Raw genomic sequence first — 21,630 nt, forward strand, 5'->3', positions numbered from 1 at the left:
AGATTTTGGCTTGAGGAACTTAAAAAATGGTACTACCATTAATTTAGGTTGAGAAGACTGTAGGAGGGTTTAGAGGGGAAATATCTGGAACTCAGTTTTGGACATGTCAAAGTTGTGATGCCCATTAGATTCCAAGTGAGGTGTTAAATGACTACTAAAAATATGGTCAAAAGAAGGATCCCAACTAAGGGTATTTATCTGGAAGTCGTCCATATGGATGTTATTTAACATTACAAAACGGGATGAGATCACCTAGGGAGTGAATGATATGGAAAAAAGAGATGATCCAAGGACTGAACCCTGTGCCCTTAACCTTTGATGTAGGGTTGATGAGAGAGAACAAGCCCACTCAAAACAGAGGAGAGACCAAAAAAAAAAAAAAAAAAAAAAAAAAAAGATAGGAGGTATGCCAGCTAAGTGTGATGTTCAAAAAGGCAAGCGAAGTAAGTTAGAAAGCTGGGGAGAACTTGGATCCTTGAGTGACTATGTAAAGCACAGCAGCCGCCTTACTCACCCTGTGGGAATGTTAAATGAGAAAAATAGACTTCATTATTTTTAGCCCACTGAGTTGCATCTCTTTGGTACAAAATGTTAAACTATTTACCCTAAAAGCAGGTCAACAGCAAATAGTATCACTAGATAGATCTTCAACAACAACAAAGTCAGATACTAACTTGAAGTGTGATGTATGTGTGTGTGCATGTCTGGGTGTATTTGGAAGGGTTTGAACATCTCAATAATGTTTTTTAAAACCCCGCATAATTTGGAGTCAACTCTACTATCACATTTATGGTCTTAGAGAAGGATTTATTTCTGGGAAAATAGAATCTACTTATATGTACATAGTAAGCATGTCTAGTTTTGTTTTCTTGATAACTATCCAGAGGGTAAATTGAGATAGAAATGATTTATTTGAAGAGCCCTTTTTGAGAGTCCTTTTTGTGATCTTTGACCTTAGTTTTCCGATGGTTCTGTTGTATTAATTCTCTTGACTTTCAAGGACCAAGAAGTGAACCTCCTCAACCAACTTCTACTAATCATTCTGCCTAAAGGAAATAAACACAGAAGGATAAAGTTATTTTGATACTCATGAATTTGTGATGTAGTAAGCTTTCAAATTTTCCTTCTGACCTAGCTATTTTACAGTGGGCACATTTTCACAGCCCTATGACTAAATGTTTACATGAGGACTCCAAGGTTTTTAGAGAAAATCTACTTGCTGATATTCCTTTCCTCCCACATCCTAGTATCATCTCTTAACCTAGAAACGATGAGGATCTTTGCCACCACTTCATAGCAGTGCTGATTTTGTACCCCTATAATCTTCCCTTTTGCCAAATAATTTGTAGTATGGTCCCAGTGTTTGGCAGGATAGAAATGCTATAAAGTACTCCTTTTAAAAGATGACAGAAAACTCAACAACAACAAGAACAAAACAGAGTAAAGTTGCAAATGTAAAGCTGATTTTATCAAATGCACACAAGGCAAAACTTGAATAGGAGCCACACCTTTCACTGGCCAAAATGGAAAGATCCTAGCTCAGAGAAATTAAGAGGAAAATAAAAAGTACTCTGAGTAGTAGATTGCCAAATTTCTTAACCTTCTATCCAAGAACTGCATATTGCTAGAGTCTAAATGGCATCATACACCATGAGTCAGAGAGCTGGGTTCCTGTGTCAGCTTAAATACACAGCAGCTGTGGATCTTGGGATTTGGGGAAACACCAAAATCAAGCGCAAGAGCAAAACTGAAGGCAAGGAGGGAGCCCATTCAAAATGCTAGAAAGTGGTATCTATGCATGTTGCCAAGATTGAAGGGGCCAGAAGCATTTCTCAAAGCTCAGCTCGTGTAATCAGAAATGTGAAAGTCAGAGGAAGAGACCAAGGGCAGTCAGCAGAGGGCTTTCAAGAAGAAGGGAACATTCCAGGGAAATTGTCTAGAATAGGTGTTTATGAGCGACCATTATGGGCCAGATATGGGGTAAGCTTTGGATGGGTGCACTCTTTCCGTATGAGACAATAAAATCTATATCAGTTACATTGTTTGATTCTTCCTCCACTTGTACACTTATTCCTTCACTCATTCAACAAACACTTTGATGCAAAAGACACAGAACTAGGTAGTGAACATAAAATGGTAAGTGGAGTAGACATGATTTCTTATCCTTCCGGACTTTACAATCTAGTAGACCCACAGAATTTAATCAAATCATCCATTTATCTTACAAACACATAGTGCTCTGTACTTGCCACTTACAGTGTTCTAACCACTTTATAAATAGTAACTTATTTAATACTCGACAACCCATGAGGTAGATACCATTATTGTTCTTGTTTTATAGATAAGGAAACTGAAGTATAAAAAAACTTGCCCAAGGTCACACAGGCGGTGTGTGTTACAGCAGGATTTGAATCCAGGCAGTCTGGCATCAAGGTCCATGCTCTTAAGCATTTATTTACAAACTCTCATAAGTGTTCTGTAAGCAAAGTATAGGGTGCTATAATAGGTTATAACTAGGGGATCTGATCTAATCTGGGAAGAAGAGATTAGATGAGAAGTTCAAAAAAAGGGTGTGTTATTAGTGTTAAGTGCTCCAGCTAGTTCAAGCAATATGAAATTAAAAACAGGACACTGATTTTTGCAGTAGGGAGGTCAGTGGCAAATGTGGTAAGAACAGTTTCAGAGGATACGTTGCAGCTGCCAGCTCATGGTTAATTGTTAGAGCTTCCCAAGGAGGAATGGGCTGCTTTGTGAGGTGGGAGTTCCTCCTTTTAGAGATTTTCTTCAGAAACCCTTGGCTTATCACATAGTATACGCTCAACAAATACATGCTTACTAACTGGTAGGGATGTTACAGAGTATTGGATTGTTAGACCAGATAAACTTTAGGTCTCTTCCAACCTTAAGTTTCTAAATTGTCACTAATTCTGAATTTGTGAAAACAGTGAATTTGGTTATGCTGAAGTTTTTCTTCAAGACCTATCAAAATGGCTTGACATAGAAATTTATAGTGGGTGTAAGATTTTAGGGACTGTTTTGAACAAATTGTTTTCAAATGCTAGGAGTCCAATTTACATATAGTTAATGCATTAATCTAAAACAAGATACTCTAGGGGCACTTGGGTGGCTGAGTGGGTTAAGCGTCTAACTCTTCATTTCAGCTCAGGTCATGATCTCACAGAGTGGGATCGAGTCCCATGCCAAGCCCCACACTGGGCTCTGCTCTGAGCATGGAGCTTACTTGGGATTCTCTCTCTCCTCTCTCTGCTCCTCCCGCATGGGCATGTGCTAGCATGCTCTAAATAAATAAACAAACAGGGTACCCTTATTAAAATTTTTGGCATTATTCTTGTGACAGTTCCATATATATCACTATATGAAGGTAATAAAATTGTATTTATTTAAAGTAAGTATATAGTCTAGACGTTGATTTTTATCTGACATTTCCTATCATTCCCTAATTAGTTGCATTAGTGAAAAAGGACAGACAATTTTTAGAACATACACTCAATGGCCAGCTATAATCCCCATTCAAAGATTTACAATAGATGTTGGTCAATTACTTTCCAAGAGATATGTTTTGCTCAGATTCTGAAATGTTTGCTGTTCAGGGTACAGCTCACATTGTAATCCTTGTTCTTGAAACTCTGTGCTTGCGGAGAATGACTTGAGAGGAATTTCACTCTTTTCCACATGCTTCCCCAATTTCTGAAGACCACAGACATTCGGGAAGGACCTCAGTGGTGGCTCTGGTGTTTTAAAATGTGATTTGGGGAGTGCCTCGGTAGCTCAGTTGGTTGAGCATCTGGCTCTTGATTTCGGCGCAGGTCATGCGGTCGAGCCCTGCTTGGGATTCTCTCTCTCTCTCTCTCTCTCTCTCTCTCTCTCTGCCCCTCCCTCCACTCACATATGCTTTCATTGTCTCCCTCTCTCTCTCAAAATAAATAAATAAACTTTTTAAAAACAATGTGATATGGGTACCCAGCTGCCACTGTCACACTGCGAGGGAATCTGGAAGGCAAATAGAGAATGTGAATTCCTTGCCACTTTGGGGAGAGAAAAGCATATTTTAAGAGTTGCAGTCGAAAAAAAATTTAAAGGTGGGTTAATTTTATGGCACTCCTGGAACATTTAAAGGAAACAAATAATGACACAACTTAGCTTTAGTTGTTCCTGCTGTGCCAGCATTACAAAATAGTTAATCTTATGATCTCTCAGTGATACTATCGGAGGTAGCAGTGGAGTGGTTCCAGAATGTAAACTCACAGAGTGAGTGCTTTAGGCTAAGACAGCTTCTGCAGGGTAAGTCAGACATCCACTGGAATGAACTTCTATGAGGGTGGGCACCACTTCTATGCTCCCACAATAGTCCCTCACTGATGGATATGTAAGTGCTTTCTAATTTTTCTCAATTACAAACAATGCTCTACTGATACCCTTGTGTATACTTTTTGTGTACGTATTTCAGTTAGGTCTGAAGAAAAGATCTCTAGAAATGAAACTGCTGATTAAAGAGTAATTATATTTTACATTCTTATAGCTATTTCCAAAATGTCCTTCAAAGAAGTCACAGCAATCTATACTTTCTGAAATTTGTGTTCCAGAAATATTGACCCAAGAAGAAAGACACTAGGGAGGCATTTATAAGTTGTGTGTGTGTGTGTGTGTGTGTGTGTGTGTGTGTGCGCGCGCGTATGTTTTTATTAGAGATTAAATCATACTTCATTAGATTCCTGTTGAACTCTAAGGCTTTTACACTACCCATTCTCAGAGGCCTGGGTTGATAACAACTTCTGTCTCTACACACAGACCTGAGACATTGTAACCCAGAGATTTGTTGTGTTATTTTGGGGTGTTTCAAAGAAATTCATGATTTGGTCACTTGAGTTTTGCTTCTTTTGCCAATTTTTCTTTTGGCAAGGAGGAGACAGCGTACAGAGAATGACGATCCCAGGGGAGGTAGGAAAGGAGATGTAACTCCTTGTGCATCTGGGTGTACTTCTGCCTACAGCACTAGGTATGGAGAATAGAGAATGGTCAGGAATCCCTAAAAGGATGGGTTTTGAATACACATAGAAGGAATCATAGAGCAGTTGCCGAGCTTGGTGCTTGAGATCACAGGCACTGGTGTACAAGTACAACAAAAAGATGGGAAGGTAACACACAGAACATACTTCAACAGTTATCTTTCACGGCTATGCCTTTTTATTCTTGCTGACTTTTTTATATTTTAGGATTTTCTTACAGTGTGCATGTATTATTGGAATGTCTTAGGTTTCCAAATTGGAAAAAAAAAAAAAGAAACAAAGAAAAAGAAAACTAAAGAACTTGGATTTTAGTTCTGCTACTTCCTAATTCTGTAACCTTGGGCAATTTTTAAAAAATTTACCTTTAGTGTTTTATTTATTTTTGAGAGACACAGAGAGACAGAGCGTGAGCAGGGGAGGGGCAGAGAGAGAAAGGGAGACACAGAATCTGAAGCAGACTCCAGGCTCCAAACTGTCAGCACAGAGCCTGATGCAGGGCTTGAACTCACAGACTGCGAGATCATGACCTGAGCTGAAGTCAGATGCTTAACCATCTGAGCCACCCAGGCACCCCAACCTTGGGCAAATTTTTAAATCTTGCTTAGCCATAATCCTCCCATTCTTAAAATATGAATAAATAAGTTAATCATGAAGATTAAGTGAGATAATATATAAAAATGCTTAATATGCACGAAGGACAAGGACCTGGTATACAATAGAGCCCAGTGAATTGTTTCCTCATCAAAATCATTATTATTACTAGTGGTGGGGATGATAGTAAACAACTTACATACAGAAGTGGTGGACTGTGTAAAGATATCAGTTGGTAAGAACTTCTTCATACAACTCATAATTGAAAAAGCATTGCAATTCTCAAGAAATGAAGGACAAGGAGAGTAAAGGTAAGTGCAACAATTTTCTCAAGAAGAATGCTTTTTTTACAGGTGGCTGGTGCATAGAGATTAATTTTAAATCTGAGGAAAACTTTATGTATTAAAAAAATTTTAACGTTTATTTATTTTTGAGAGAGAGAGAGAGAGAGAGAGAGAGAGCGCAAGTAGGGGAGGGGCATAGAGAGACAGGGAGACACAGAATCTGAAACAGGCTCCAGGCTCTGAGCTGTCAGCACAGAGCCTGACGTAGGGCTCTAACTCATGAACCCCGAGATCATGACCTGAGCCAAAGTCAGATGCTTAACCAACTAAGCCATCCAGGCACCCCAAACTTTATGTATTTTTAATCAATATCTTATAGCAGGTGATATGTACTCTTCAGACTTTCCTCATGAAACACAATTATTAACTCTCACTTTGGAATCAGACCAATATCCATTACTGCGGGTCGTAACACCAGCACTGATATTTATTGTTTGGGTATTCAAATAAAGTCCAAGAGGGGCACCTGGGTGGCTCAGTCCGTTGAACAACTGATTCTTGACTTCAGTTCAGGTCATTATCCTAGAATTGTGGGACTGAGCCCCATGTCAGGTTCCACACTGAGTGTGGAGCCTGCTTGGGATTCTCTCTCTCCCTCACACTCTGCTGCCCCCCAACTCACATACACCTGTGTGTTCTCTCTAGTTCCTTCTCTTTTGCTCTCTCTCTAAAATAAATAAATAAATAAATAAATAAATAAATAAATAAATAAATAAAATAAAGCCCAAGTTATTGTTTATGCTTTTTTTAAGTCAAGCTCTCAGCTTTTGTGGAAGTGTCCCTTTATGGATCAAATTAAGGTTTTTAATTCATTTATTAATAACCTACAAGTAATTTCACTTAACTATGGATTATCTTTTTGTCTTTATAGTTCAATATGGATTGTTATGCTTCCTTAGAATTTATATACCAAGAGAAATAAAGCCATATTAAATTTCTGGCTGAGGAAGATGGGGATTTCCTCAATTTTAATTGTTCAAAGTCACCTCACCACTTCAACTTTTCTATTGCTGGTAAGCAGCCTCTCTCTCTACCAAAAAGCACTACCATGAACTGGTTTCTTTGCATTTTCTTGCTTTTCAGCATTTGTGATTTCTGTCTCCTTTGTTTTATGAGGGGTCTCTTGGCTTATTCATAGTTAAGTGATAGACTTTTTTTTTTCCAATTTTTTAACATTTATTCATTTTTGAAGGACAGAGAGAGACAGCGAGCATGGGAGGGACAGAGAGAGAGGAAGACACAGGATCTGAAGCAGGCTCCAGGCTCTGAGCTGTCAGCCCTAAGTGGGGCCAAACTCATGAACCCGAGAGATCATGACCTAAACCGAAGTCAGACACTTAACTGACTAAGCCATGCAGGCCCCCCCACCCCCACCCCGTGATAGACATTTTTAATCTCAGGATTTTTATTAAAAATTGTGCATAAATCTGAGAGGAGGCTTTTGGCCATCTACTCTGAACTTATAATTCCTCTTTTTGTTTGAACTCCTAACTCTAGTGTTGACCTGAATCCTAGAATCATTGATCCTCATTTCTTATGAGTAAGTATTTTCATTGTTCGTGCCATTTGTGTTCTTATTTTTCAAAGTCTTTCATTTTCAAATATTTTTGCATTCTCAAAGCCTAACACAGTGCCTGGCAAGTGCAGGCCCTTTGTGAGGGTTTATTGGTGTTAAAGCAACCACTTCCTTTGGTTAAAAATCTGCCCAAGTATTTAATTGGTTAGATGTAGATCTGTGTTATCAGCCCTCTTGCACATTAAAACCATCTCTGTGATTTGAAAAACGCCAGTGCTTAGGCCCCACTGCAGATAATTTTGTCAGAATCTTAGGAAGGTGGGGCCCAGGCATTTCATATAATTTAAAAGCTTTCCAGGTGATACTAATATGTACTGGGGCTGAGAACCACTTATGCAGGTCACATTTTTTGGTAATTTATTTTAATGTTTACCTGATAACATTTTTTTCCCTTTGTAGTCATTACATCAATATCCAATAACCTAGACTTCCTATGAGATTTAATGTAGATGTTTGCCCAATCTTTTATATGCCAAGAAAAAAAAATCATTTTCCACCTTCTCCTCCTTTCCACTTTTATTTAGTACATTTAAAAATTTGTGAGAAAGATAAGAGATCTTGAAAGCAACACAGTTTTGCTCTCAGAGCCTTTGTTCTACCCACTGGGTGTATTATGACCTCACCCTTTGGTTCCTAGGATGGAAATTAGCTCTAGAAATGGTACTTGGTAACAACACATACATACATGTGAGGGGCCTCCCTTACAAATGTTACCTATAATCCAACAAAGAGTGACTTTGGGACTTGAAAGATTCAATGAGAGAGTACAGTTAAAATCTAAAAGCCACTTAGAGTTCAAGGCATTTTTGCCTTCAAAGGCAAAACAAAGTTAAATTAAGGGGTTGAAAATCATAGCTCTGAGTGTGATGTTTTTAAAAAGAGTTATTTTTTGTAGCTAGTGTAGGGCATAGTTTTGTCTACGATTATAAACACTGCCTTCTAATCTTTTTTCCTCCGTACTCCTAGCCTGTTTTTATGGCACAAGGGCAAGAAGTTCTAGAATTAAAGGGCTTTTTGGTGTCCTTTGTAGTAAAACACTGTATTCTTTCCATAGTAAATGAAACAGCCACAAAAATTATGATCTCACTTGTAAGATAAATATTTGGATAATTAGAGTGGTTTTAAAAGGAACTATCCCACACACGAATACAAACAAGAAAATGTTTATTTAGTGAATAAAAAGATTCTATCAGTAGAGCATAAAATTTTGAGAAAATACTTGAAAATATTTTTAGAAGATATTTGTTCTATAGGAATTAGCATTTCTGGAAAATCATGAAAAATAGGTCACTTCAAATGATAAACAAGTACCTTTGTACTAAGTTTATCAGATACAAAGCAAAGAGAAAAACTGACTATTAACTAGTCAGCCAAACTAGATTATTTAGACTATTCAAATTCATTCTAATTAGATTTAGCTAAATTAGCAGTATAATGACCATTTTTAATGTATTTTTACATTTTATTATATTATTGTTATTCATTTTTATTACTGTGTATGATTATAATTTCACTATGCGGTAAATAATCGATTCCAAAAAGATTTTTAAATATCTTAAGCAGTACAACAATCTTATTATTTCTTGTTAAGATTATTATAAAGCTTTTGAATTAACAAATTAAACTACCTAATTGTTTGGTCAATACCTACCCATGGAAATGCTTTGAGGTAAACAAATCTAAAAACTAAACTCTGGGAGTGCCTGGGTGGCTCAGTTGGTTAAATGTCCAACTCTTGATCTTGGCTTAGGTCATGATCTCAGGGTTGGTGGGATAGAGCCCCACATCAGACTCTGTGCTGACAGTGTGGAGATTGCTTGGGATTCTCTCTCTCCATTTCTCTCTGCCCCTCTCCCGCTCTCTCAAAATAAATAAATAAACTTAAAAAAAAAGAACTAAACTCTGAATTTGCCCGTGTACATGAATTTATGCTTCATTCTATATGCTCCCTCGTAGTTTTCAGTATTTGTGTGTGAACTAAGTGAATTAAATATTTTAAAAGCAAACCAGAAGGCATATCTGTAATGTATTCAGACTGTTGTGACTGAACATATATATCAGAAGTATTAAATAAGTAGATTTAGAAGAACAATCAAGTTACCTGTGAAATTAATAGAGTTCTACTCACAAATAGGAAATCATGGTGTATTATTATTGGTTTTCTACTCCTCACTATACATTTTCAGTTTTACTCCCTTTTTTTCTTTCCTTCTTGCCTTGCCTGCCCTTGCCTCTCCCTTCCTCTTTCCTACTTCTTTCTCTTCTTTCCACTCTTCTCTTTCCTATCTCTATCCTTCCCACCCTCCTTTCTTCTAAGAAACGCATAGTGAGCCCGTGCTATGCAGAGTATTGTGCTAGTTGTGGGGACATAAGCAAGAGAGACCTAATTCCCACTTAATGGCAATTTTATATTCTTTCTTTTAAATGTTCATTTATTTTGAGAGAGAGAGAGAGTGGGGGAGAGGGGCAGAGGGAGAGAGAGAGAGAAACTCAAGCAGACTCCACACTCAGCATGGAGCCCAATGCGGGGCTTGATTTCACGACTATGAGATCACTATCTGAGCTAATATTAAGTCGGATGCTCAGTCAACTGAGCCACCCAGGTGCCCGGCAATTTTATATTCTGAGTTGGAAGACATAGATGAACAATTGGGAAACTAAATGAAGAATTATAATAATATCAAGCAATAATAATTAGTAAGTATTTTCTGTGTCAATACCCTTTTAATCATTTCACTTGTATTGTCTTGTTTATCCTCAACAACTCTATGAAACTAGTTGTATTGCTTGCCCTTTTCTACAGAAGGTGTAACTGAGGCCCTGAAGAAGTTAAATCACTTGGTCCAGGGTGTGGAGCTAGTAGGTGGTGGGAAGTGCCATTTAAATGCAGAGAATCTGACTCCAGAACCTGTAGTCTTAACCACTAAACTGTACTACACAGTAGAGGAATTCTTTAGTTGAAGAGAAGGGAGCAGATTAAAGAGTTTGGTTGGTTTATTTTGACCATAAAAACAACAAAAAAAAATTTTTCTGTCCCTTTTATATGGATGTAATTTTAACCTAGCTCAGCAGTGAAATTTTCATCTTGATTATGTGGTTCTTATAGATTGTTTTACTAAGATTTAGTTCACAGTTATCCTTTTAAAAATTTTTAATGTTTATTTTTTGAGAGAGGGAGACAAAGCATGAGTGGGGGAGGGGCAGGGAGAGAGGGAGACACGGAATCCAAAGCTAGCTTCATGCTCTGAGCTGTCAGCACAGAGCCCAACTTGAGGCTTGAACTCAAGGACTGTGAGACCATGTCCTGAGCTGATGTTGGACACTTAACCGACTGAGCCACCCAGGCGCACCTCACAGTTACCTTTTTATATATGGGATCCAGTCTGGCTTAAAAACATGCTCCAAATTTTGACTGCAGGACTGACAGGTGTCTTGGCTGCATACTAGATTGATCAACTAAACCTTCCAAATGAATTGTTTTTCAAACAGGTTTGGCAAAGGATGTGTGTTTAGTGAAGATAAATGTCATGTCTAAGCATTGGTAGAGTGTTCCCTTAGGAGAGATGGTTAATATTGCACAACTAGCATTTCCCATGGCAATTCTGAGATTAATAAGGGAATCTTTCAGTTTGGGAACTGATGTGCTATCTACGATTACAGCCTTATCCAATAGCTCATATTTCAGATGCTAAAGATAGATGCTTCAGTTATAATGTGTGTTTGTGTGTGTATTTTAGATGTAACAAATAGTTTCTAATTCTTTTCATGTACAAATGTGCCAAATAATTCTAGAAGGGGAAAAAAGGGCTCTTTGTATATTTTGGATAACAGTCCTTTATCAGATGTATGTTTTGCAAATATTTTCCCCCAGTGTGTGGCTTGTCTTCTCATTGTCTTGACACTGCCTTTCACAGAGCATAAGATTTTAATTGTAGTGAAGTCCAGCTTATTAATGATTTATCTCATGGATTGTGCCTTTGTTGTGTCTAAAAAGTCATCTCCATACTCAAAGTCAATTAGGTTTTATCCTATATTATCTTCCAGGAGTTGTATAGTTTTGCATTTTACATTCAGGTCTATGATCTATTTTTAACTAATTATTGTGAAGGGTGTAAGATTTGTGTCTAGATTTTTTTTTTTTTTTTTTTTTTTTTGCATGTGGATGACCAGTTGTTCCAGTATCATTTGTTGAAAAGATTTGCTCCATTTTCAAACATCAGTTGACTTTACGCATGTAGGTCTACTTCTGGGTTCTCTGTTCTTTTCCAATGATCTATTTGTCTATTCTTTCACCGGTACCACACTGTGTTGGTTAATGTAGCTCTCTAGTAAGTGTTCAAGTCAAGTAGTGTCAGTGTTCTGACTCCATTCTCTTTCAAAAGTGAGTTGGCTATTCTGGGTCTTTTGCCCCTCCATGTAAACTTTAGAATCAGTTTGTCAATACCTACAAAATAACTTGCTGGGCTTTTGATTGCAATTGCATTGAATCTATGATTCAAGTTGGGAAGAATTGACATCTTGAGAATATTGAGTCTTGTGCATGAATGTGGAACATCTCTCCATTTATTTAGTTTTTTTGATATCTTTCACCAAAGTTTTATAGTTTTCCTCATATAGATCATATATATATATATATATATATATATATATATATATATATATATAGTTGGATTTATTTCATTCATTTCATTTTTGGGAGTGCTAATGTAAATGGTTATGTGTTTTAAATTTAAAATCCCATTTGTTCATAGTTCCAGGAGTGTTTTTTGTTGTCGTTGATTATTTCATATATTACATGGACAGTCATATAATCCCAGGAGATTTCTTGTCTGGTAAGTTGTGACTGTATTTGTATCTGCGTGTATGTCTCTCCAATTTTGGGGGGAGTGGCTTGCTCTGTGACTTCACTTCTCTGAAGAATTTAAGAGGAGTTCTTGATTTTTACACTTGTTCAGCTTTGTACTTGTTGTTAGGACTGAGTGGCAACTTCTAAGCTCTTTGTGTGCCAAACTGGAAACCCAGGTTTTCTCTTCATAATCTTTTAATAGTTGATTTCTTTTCAATTTCACTGCACTGGGTGTTTAGTTGTACACATCTTCAAATAAACTCATTCCTGTCACTATTAGAACTACACATTCCAATAAATTGCTGCCTTTACTTATTAAATTAAATTCTAGTGCCTTTCCACTGTTAGAATGATTTTTAGTATAGACATATGTGCTTGTGAGACATACTTATATTCAAATGTAAGTACAAAATCACATTATAAAGCTACACATTACACATTATTTTTGTTTGTAAGTCACTGTAGATTTATTTATTTTCTTTATTTTTTTTTAAATTTAAATCCAAATTAGTTAACATATAGTGTAATAATGATTTCAGGAATAGAATTTAGTGATTCATCATTTATATATATCACCCAGTGCTCATCCCAACAAGGGTCTTCCTTAATGTCCATCACCCATTTGGCCCATCCCCCCCACCCAACACCCCACCAGCAACCCGCAGTTTGTTCTCTGTATTTAAGAGTCTCTCACAGTTTGTCTCCCTCTCTGTTTTTATATTATTTTTGCTTCCATTCCCTTATGTTAATCTGTTTTGTTTCTTAAATTCCACATATGAGTGAAATCATATGATATTTGTCTTCCTCTGACTGACTTAATTTGCTTAGCATAATACACTCTAGTTCCATCCACATTGCTGCAAATGGCAAGATTTCTTTCTTTTTGATCACCAAGTAACATTCCATCCTGTGTGTGTGTGTGTGTGTGTGTGTGTGTGTGTGTGTGTGTAGATATACATGTGTATATGTGTATACATACACTACATCTTCTGTACCCACTCATCAGTTGATGGACATTTGGGCTCTTTCCATACTTTGGCTATTGTTGATAGTGCTGCTATGAACATTGGGGTGTTTGTGCCCCTTCTAATCCTTTGGATAAATACTTAGTAGTGAAATTGCTGGGTTGTAGGGCAGTTCTATTTTTAAATTTTTAAGGAACCTCCATACTGTTTTCCAAAGTGGCTGCATCAGTTCGCATTCCCACCAGCAGTGCAAAAGAGTCCCTCTTTCTTTGCATCCTCACCAACATCTGTCGTTGCCTGAGTTGTTAATTTTAGCCATTCTGACTGGTGTGAGGTGGTGTATCATTGGGGTTTGGATTTGTGTTTCCTTGATGGTGAGTGATGTTGAGCATTGTTTCATGTGTCGGTTGGCCATCTGGATGTCTTCTTTCAAAAAGTGTCTATTCAAGTCTTTTGCCCATTTCTTTACTGGATTATTTGTTTTTTGGGTGTTGAGTTTGATAAGTTCTTTATAGATTTTGGATACTAACCCTTTATCTGATATGTCGTTTCCAAATATCTTCTCCCATTATGTCGAATGACTTTTAGTTTTGCTGATTGTTTCCTTCACTGTGCAGAAGCTTTTTATCTTGATGAGGTCCCAATAGTTCATTTTTGCTTTTGTTTCCCTTGCTTCTGGAGACATGTCAAGTAAGAAGTTGCTGCAGCTGAGGTCAAACAGATAGTTGCCTGTTTTCTCCTCTAGGATTTTGATGGCTTCCTGTCTTATATTTAGGTCTTTCATCCATTAAAAAAATTTTTAATTTTATTTAATTTGTGAGAGCAAAAGCAGGATAGGGGCAGAGAGAGGAGAGCAGAGAGTGAGGAGAGACTACCAAGCAGGCTCTGCGCTCTCATCACAGAGCCTGATGTGGTGCTCAAACTCAAGCTGTGAGATCATGACCTGAGCTAAAGACAGACACTTAACCAACTGAGCCACCCAAGCGCCCCTAGGTCCTTCATCCATTTTGAGTTTGTTTTTGTGTATGGTATAAGAAAGTGGTCCAAGTTCATTCTTCTGCATGTCATTGTCCAGTTTTCCCAACACCATTTGCTGAAGAAACTGTCGTTTCCATTGGATATTCTTTCCTGCTTTGTCAAGGATTAGTTGGCCATACGTTTGTAGGTCTGTTTCTGGGTTCTCTATTCTGTTCCATTGATCTATGTGTCTGTTTTTTTGTTTGTTTGTTTGTTTGTTTTTGCTAGTACCATACTGTCTTGATGATTACAGCTTTGCAATACAGCTTGAAGTCCAGAATTGTGATGCCTCCAGCTTTGGTTTTCTTTTTCAGGATTATTTTGGCTAATCAGGGTCTTTTCTGGTTCCATACAAATTTTAGGATTATTTATTCTAGCTCTGTGAAGAATGCTGATTTTATTTAGATAGGGATTGCATTGAATATGTAGATTGCTTTGGGTAGTATCAACATTTTAACAATATTTGTTCTTCCAATCCATGAGCATGGAATGCTTTTCCATTTCTTTGTGTCTTCTTCAATTTCTTTCATAAGCTTTCTGTAATTTTCAGTGTATAAATTTTTCATCTCTTTGCTTAGGTTTATTCCTAGGTATTTTATGGGTTTTGGTGCAATTGTAAATGGTATTGATTCCTTGATTTTTCTTTCTGCTGTTTCATTATTGGTGTATAGAAATGCAACCGACTTATGTACATTGATTTTATATCCTGTGACTCTGCTGAATTTGTGGATCAATTCTAGCAGTTTTGGGGTGCAATCTTTTGGGTTTTCCACATAGAGTATCATGTCACCTGCAAAGAGTGAAAGTTTGACTTCCTCCTTGCTAATTTGGATGCCTTTTATTTCTTTGTGTTGTCTGACTGCTGAGGCTAGGACTTCCAGTACTATGTTGAAAAACAGTGGTGAGAGTGGACATCCCTGTCGTCTTCCTGACCTCAGGGGGAAAGCTCTCAGGTTTTCTCCCATTGAGGATGATATTAGCTGTAGGCCTTTTGTATATGGTCTTTATGATCTTGAGGTAGAACCCTTCTGTTCCTATTTTTTAAGGGTTTTTATCAAGAAAGGATGCTGTATTTTGTCAAATGCTTTTTCTGCATCTATTGAGAGGATCATGTAGTTCTTATCCTTTCTTTTATTAATGTGATATATCACATTGAATGATTTGTGGATATTGAACCAGCCCTTTATCCCAGGAATAAATCCCACTTGATTAATAATTCTTTTAATGTATTGTTGGATCCAGTTTGCTGGTATCTTTTGAGAATTTTTGCATCCATGTTCATCAGGGAAATTGGTCTGTAGTTCTCCTTTTTAGTGGCATCTTTGGTTTTGGAATGAAGGTAATGTTGGCCTTGTAGAATGAGTTTGGAAGTTTTCCTTCTATTTCTTTTTTTTGGAAAAGTTTCCAAAGAATAGGTGTTAACTCCTCTTTAAATGTTTGGTAGAATTCCCCTGGAAAGCCATCTGGCCCTGGAGTCTTGATTTTTGGGGAGATTTTTGATTACTGATACAATTTCTTTACTGGTTATGTGTCTATTCAAATTTTCTATTTCTTCTTGTTTCAGTTTTGGTAGTTTATATGTTTCTAGGAATTTGTTCATTTCTTCCAGATTGCCCAATATGTTGGCATATAATTGGTCATAATATTCTCTTATTATTGTTTATATTTCTGCAGTGTTTGTTGTGATCTCTCCTTTTTCATTTTTAATTTTATTTGGGTCCTTTCTTTTCTCTTTTTGATCAATCTGGCTAGGGGTTTATCAATTTTGTTAATTCTTTCAAAGAACCAGCTCCTGGTTTCATTGATCTGTTTTACTGTTATTTTTATTTCTATATAATTGATTTCTGCTGTAACCTTTATTATTTCCATTCTTCTGCTGTTTGGGGGCTTTATTTGCTGTTCTTTTCCCAGTTCTTTTAGGTGTAAGGTTAGGTTGTGTACCTGAGACCTTTCTTCCTTCTTTAAGAAGGTCTGGATTGCTATATACTTCCCTCTTATGACTGCCTTTGCTGCATCTCAAGGTTTTGGTCTGTCGTGTTTTCATTTTCATTGGCTTCCATGTACTTTTAAACTTCTGCTATAATTTCTTGGTTAACCCATTAATTCTTTAGTGGGATGTTCTTTAATCTCCAAGTATTCATGGTCTTTCCAAATTTTTTCTTGTGGCTGATTTTGAGTTTCATAGCATTGTGGTCTGAAAATATGCAAGGTATGATCTCAATCTTTTTGTACTTGTTGAGGGTTGATTTGTGCCCCAGAATGTGATCTATTCAGTAGAATGTTCCATATGCACTCGAGAAGAATGTGTATTCTGCTGCTTTAGGATCAAATGTTCTGAATGTATCTGTGAAGTCCATCTGGTCCAGTGTGGCATTCAAAGCCATTGTTTCCTTGTTGATTTTCTGCTTACATGATTTGTCCATTGTTGTAAGTGGGGTGTTGAGTCCCCTACTATTATAGTATTATTATCAATTAGTTTCTTTATGTTTGTGATTGATTTATATATTTGGTTGTTCCACTTTGGGGACATAAATATTTACAATTTTTAGATTTTTCTTGGTGGATAGACCCCTTAATTATGACATAATGCCCTTCTTCATCTCTTGATACAGTCTTTATTTTAAAACCTAATTTGTCTGATATAAGTGTGGCTACTCCAGCTTTTTTTTTGATGACCGTTGGCATGATAGATGGTTCTCCATTCTCTTACTTTCAATTTGCAGGTGTCTTTAGGTCTAAAACGAGCCTCTGGTAAGCAGCATATAGATGGGTCCTGTTTTCTTATCCATTCTGATAACCAATGTCTTTTGATTGGAGTGTTTAGTCCATTGACATTTAAAGTAAGTAAAGAAAGATATGAATTTAGTGCCATTGTGTTGCCAGTAGAGTTGGTGTTTCTGGTGATGTTCTCTGGTCCTTTCTAGTCTTTGTTGCTTTTGGTCTTTCTTGTTTTGTTTTGTCTTTTCTCCATTCAAAAAGTCCCCCTTAAAATTTCTTGCAGGGCTGGTTAAGTGGTCATGAACTCCTTTAGTTTTTGTTGGGAAGCTCTTTATCTCTCCTATTTTGAATGATAGTCTTGCTGGATAAAGAATTCTTGGCTGCATGTTTTTCCAAATCAGCACGTTGAATAGATCCTGCCACTCCTTTCTGACCTGCTAAGTTTCTATGGATAGGTCTGCTGCAAACCTGATCTGTTTTCCCTTATAGGTTAAGGACTTTTTTTCCCTTGCTGCTTTCACGATTCTTTCCTTGTCTGTGTTTTTTGTGAATTTGACCATGATATGCCTTGTTGATGGTCGGTTTTTGTTGAGAAAAAAAAAGCCAGGGAGTTCCCTGGGCTTCTTGGATTTGGATGTCTGTGTCCTTCCCCAGATTAGGAAAATTTTCTACTATAATTTGCTCACATAAATCTTCTGCTCCCTTTTCTCTCTCTTCATATTCTGGGACTCCTATGATTAGGATGTTATTCCTTTATAGTAAGTCACTGAATTGTCTAAGTCTTGTATCATGATCTTTTCCTTTGTTTCCCTCCTTTTTTCCCCTTTATTATTCTCCATAATTTTATCTTCTATATCACCAACTTGCTTCTCTGTTTCATCCATCTCTGCCATTGTGGCATCCATTTGAGATTGCGTCTTGGTTATAGCATTTTAAATTTCATCCTGACTAAATTTTATTTCTTTTATCTCTGCGGAAAGGGACTTGATTTCTGTTATCTCTGCAGAAAGGGACTCTATGCTTTTTTTCAACCCCAGCTAGTATTCTTATTATTGTGGTTCTAAATTCTAGTTCACACATCTTGCTTACATCTGTCTTGATTAAGCCTCTGGCTGTCATTTCTTCCTGTTTATTCTTTTTGAGTTAAGTCCTTCATTTTGTCATTTTAGATGAAGAAAAAAATTAATAAAATAAAATTTAAAAATTAAAAACAAAACAAAAAATCAATTAAAGGAAGCTGTATCCTAGGTGTATTTTGGTCTGCTTGTTGAAAGAAGCTTGACAGAATAGAGAAAAAGGGAAAGAAAAGAAAATTAAGAAAAAAAATTAAAAATTAAAAAAATAGAATAAAATGAAATAAAGAAAATTGAATAGATTAAAAAAATTTTTTAATAAAAGAATAAAGTAAAAAAATAAAAATTTCTTTCTGTATCCAAGAAAGAAAGAAAACATAAAACAATTTAAGCAAAAACAGAAGCAAAGAAAATGAACCAATAAATGAACGAGCATACAGAATGAAACCCAAATGAAGTTACATCCAGTTTCCCCTAGAACTGATACTATGAAGCCCTTTATAGTCCATACACTAAGTGGAGTGACTTGTGCTGGTCTTCTAGGGAATGTGCTTGGAGGGCACAGTTGGGTGAGGCTTGGTGTAATGGCTCTGTTCTCCACTAGGTGTCACTGCTTAGCTTACTGGGGTGGGTCAGCGTGGTGAGTATGTGCATGCACAGGAGAGGTGGAAATGGTTTCCGCAGCTCCCTAGTCACTGGCACAGGAACTCTGCTCTCTCACCAACCCACAATCATGCACCCCTCCTTTGTCTCAGGCCTCCATCCACTCCCTGCCTTTACCCTGTCTATGTCCAAGCTGTCCTTGGACAGCTGCCAGGTGGCACCTCCCTCCAGAGTTTTATCTCAGGTGGGGTTCAAAACCCCACACTTCAGAAACCCCTGCAGCTTGGATTCCTGCCAACTCTCTGGAGGAGGGTCTCTCTGAGCAATGGCTGGGTGCCGGCTTGCCCTAGAAAACATTTGTGTGAATGTGCAGTGGCAGAGGTTCAGAGATTATGGCAAATCACAACATACAGTCAGCCTCAGGTTTCACCACACTCTGGCATCTTTGTCCCAATACCAGCAAACATGGCTGCTCTCTGGGGTCCACCGGGACCTTTGCCTGTGGGGATGCCGTATGGCCTCTACCAAATGCTTTGAAAGCAGGGAGACTGCTTCTCCCATGTGGCACAAGGACCCCTCAGACCCCGCTGCCTGCTCCTGGGTCTACTTCCTCACCAGAACACTGCCAGGCACTGAGCTCCAAAACTTCAGACTCTGTGCTCCACTGTTTATAGAATCCTGGTGGTATTGAAACCCTCTTTCTTCCTGTCAATGGTTTTGGGGAACAGATTTCTTGTTCAGTCCCCTGAGGTGTTTTCATTCTTTCTCTCTCTCTCTCCAGCTACTTACAGGAGAGTGCCTTTCTTGCATGATCCTGATGTGCCACACTTCCCCCTTTCTCTTTTTCTGTCCTCTCTCTGCAAAAACAGCTCCCTATCCCCCCCAGATTTTCTCTCCCCCAGTTCACCTCTCTGCACTGTGTACCTGCCAAGTTCTGTGGCTCAAGTTATGCAGATTTCTGTGTTAATTCTCCGATCAATTTCCCAGGTTTTCAAAGTGGTTTGGTGCTAATCTAGCTGAATTTCAGGGACAAGACAAGCTCAGGGTCTCCACATTGCTCTGCCATCTTAACTCCTCTCTTACACATTATTTTTTTTAAGTTTATTTATTTATTTTGAAAAAGAGAGGTGGGGAGGGGCAGAGAGAGAGAGAGAGAGAGGGAGAGAGAGAATCCCAAGCAGGCTCTGTGCTGTCAGTATAGAGTCAGATACAGGGCTTGATCTCATGAACCATGAGATCATGACCTGAGTTGAGATCAAAAGTTGGAGGCTTAACCAAGTGAGCCACTCAGGCACCCCCCTGTTTTTTTTCATTACATGTTATTTTGAACCAACTGCCACTTTGCCTTCCTATTTCTGTGAATGTGGAGTTCACTATAAAGTAAGATGCTTAATAAGGTCTGAATATAATTATTCAGGTGAAATCATTATTGGAAATGAATGACATTTCTCTGTGTTCTTTCTCCTGCCCCCAGGAAAAAAAAAAATAGGGACAATTTTGATGTTACCTTGTTATCACTAACAAGCAGATTTTGATTATTTTAGCAGCAGAGATAAAATTGCTAGCTACTCAGAAGTTTCAATCCGTCTTAAAGTAGGAGCTCAACATACATTCATTAAACCTTTTTAAACTAAATTACCTTTTTTAAATGTTTGAATAAATAATAATAGAAAAACTTTTAAGTCCCAAAAGAGCAGCTATTGTAAATAAAATTTTTTCCTGACTGCTTTGCCCAGAGGAAACCACTCTCACCAGCTTTCTTATAAAATTTTCCAGAGATAGTCTATGAATATTATATTTTCACAAATGATGGTGATGGTAATGATCATAAATGACAACATGTATGCCAGACACTGCTGTAAATATTTTACATAAATCAATTTCTTTAATCCTCATACTAGGTCTACGATATGTACTAAACCCTATGATAGTACCTTTTAAAGAGAAAGAAATGGAGGAACAGGAGATTAAGGAACTTGTCCAAGGTCACACAGCAAGTTTGGAAGAGCTAAGATTCCACTGCAGGTAGTTGATTCCATATGATATTATCTACATCACTATATTGTCTGCATACTCACCACACTGTTTTGGACCTTTCATTTTTCACTTAATATTTATCTTGGAAATAGTTTAGAATTAATCCATACTTTCTGGTGGCTTAATACTCTTGCATTATATAGGTTCCCCACTTGGAACATTTGACAATGTCTAAAGATATTCTTTTGGTTGTCACAACTGGAGGGAAAGCTGGCTACTGGCATCAAGCAGGTAGAGTTTAAGGACATCCTCACCAACAAAGAATTATTTGGCTCAAAATGTCAACAGTACCAATGTTGGGAAACCCTGCAATATACCTATATTTAACCTGTTAACATATTTTTCTAGACTAAAAATATTCACAATCAGAAATCTGATTGTATACATTTGCACTCCAGTTTCCATAAGATGAAAGAGTAGAGAAACAAAATCTAAAATGGACAACTCTGGATGATTTTGAGGACTCACAGAAACTTTTGCCTATCTGTAAAAGCTTTAAGGTTTCTAAGAACAGCAAAATTGATCTTTAAAATTTTTTTTTAATTTTTAATTATTGATTTATTTTTAAAGCTTATTTTTAGAGAGACAGAGACAGAATGAGTTGGGGAGGAGCAGAGAGAGAGTGAGACAGAGAATCCCAAGCAGGTTCTGCACCATCAGCTTGATGCAGGGCTTGAATTCATGAAGCCATGAGATCATGACCTAAGCAAAAAACAGTCAGATGCTTAACCAACTGAGCCACCCAGTTGGCTGAGTGGGCCCAAAGTTGAAACCATTTTCTGATTGATCTAATTAAGCCCCTCTGATACTTAGAGTGATAACACATCAAAATA

At 37.4% G+C, this 21,630-nt stretch overlaps 1 long non-coding RNA gene across 1 annotated transcript in view; it reads right to left on the bottom strand.

Annotated features, from left to right (window-relative positions):
* Positions 1 to 472: 472 nt before the first annotated feature.
* The window catches only part of LOC109247789 (uncharacterized), a 53,995-nt gene continuing 32,837 nt past the window's right edge, over positions 473 to 21,630 (bottom strand). The window contains exon 3 of the long non-coding RNA XR_008421721.1: positions 473 to 1,046. This is a non-coding gene — a long non-coding RNA (uncharacterized LOC109247789). The remainder of the gene's footprint in view (positions 1,047 to 21,630) is intronic.

The sequence above is a fragment of the Panthera pardus genome, unplaced genomic scaffold (assembly GCF_024362965.1).
Source record: "Panthera pardus isolate Hobbes unplaced genomic scaffold, ASM2436296v1 HiC_scaffold_13, whole genome shotgun sequence".
NCBI classification, from domain to species: Eukaryota; Metazoa; Chordata; class Mammalia; order Carnivora; family Felidae; genus Panthera; species Panthera pardus.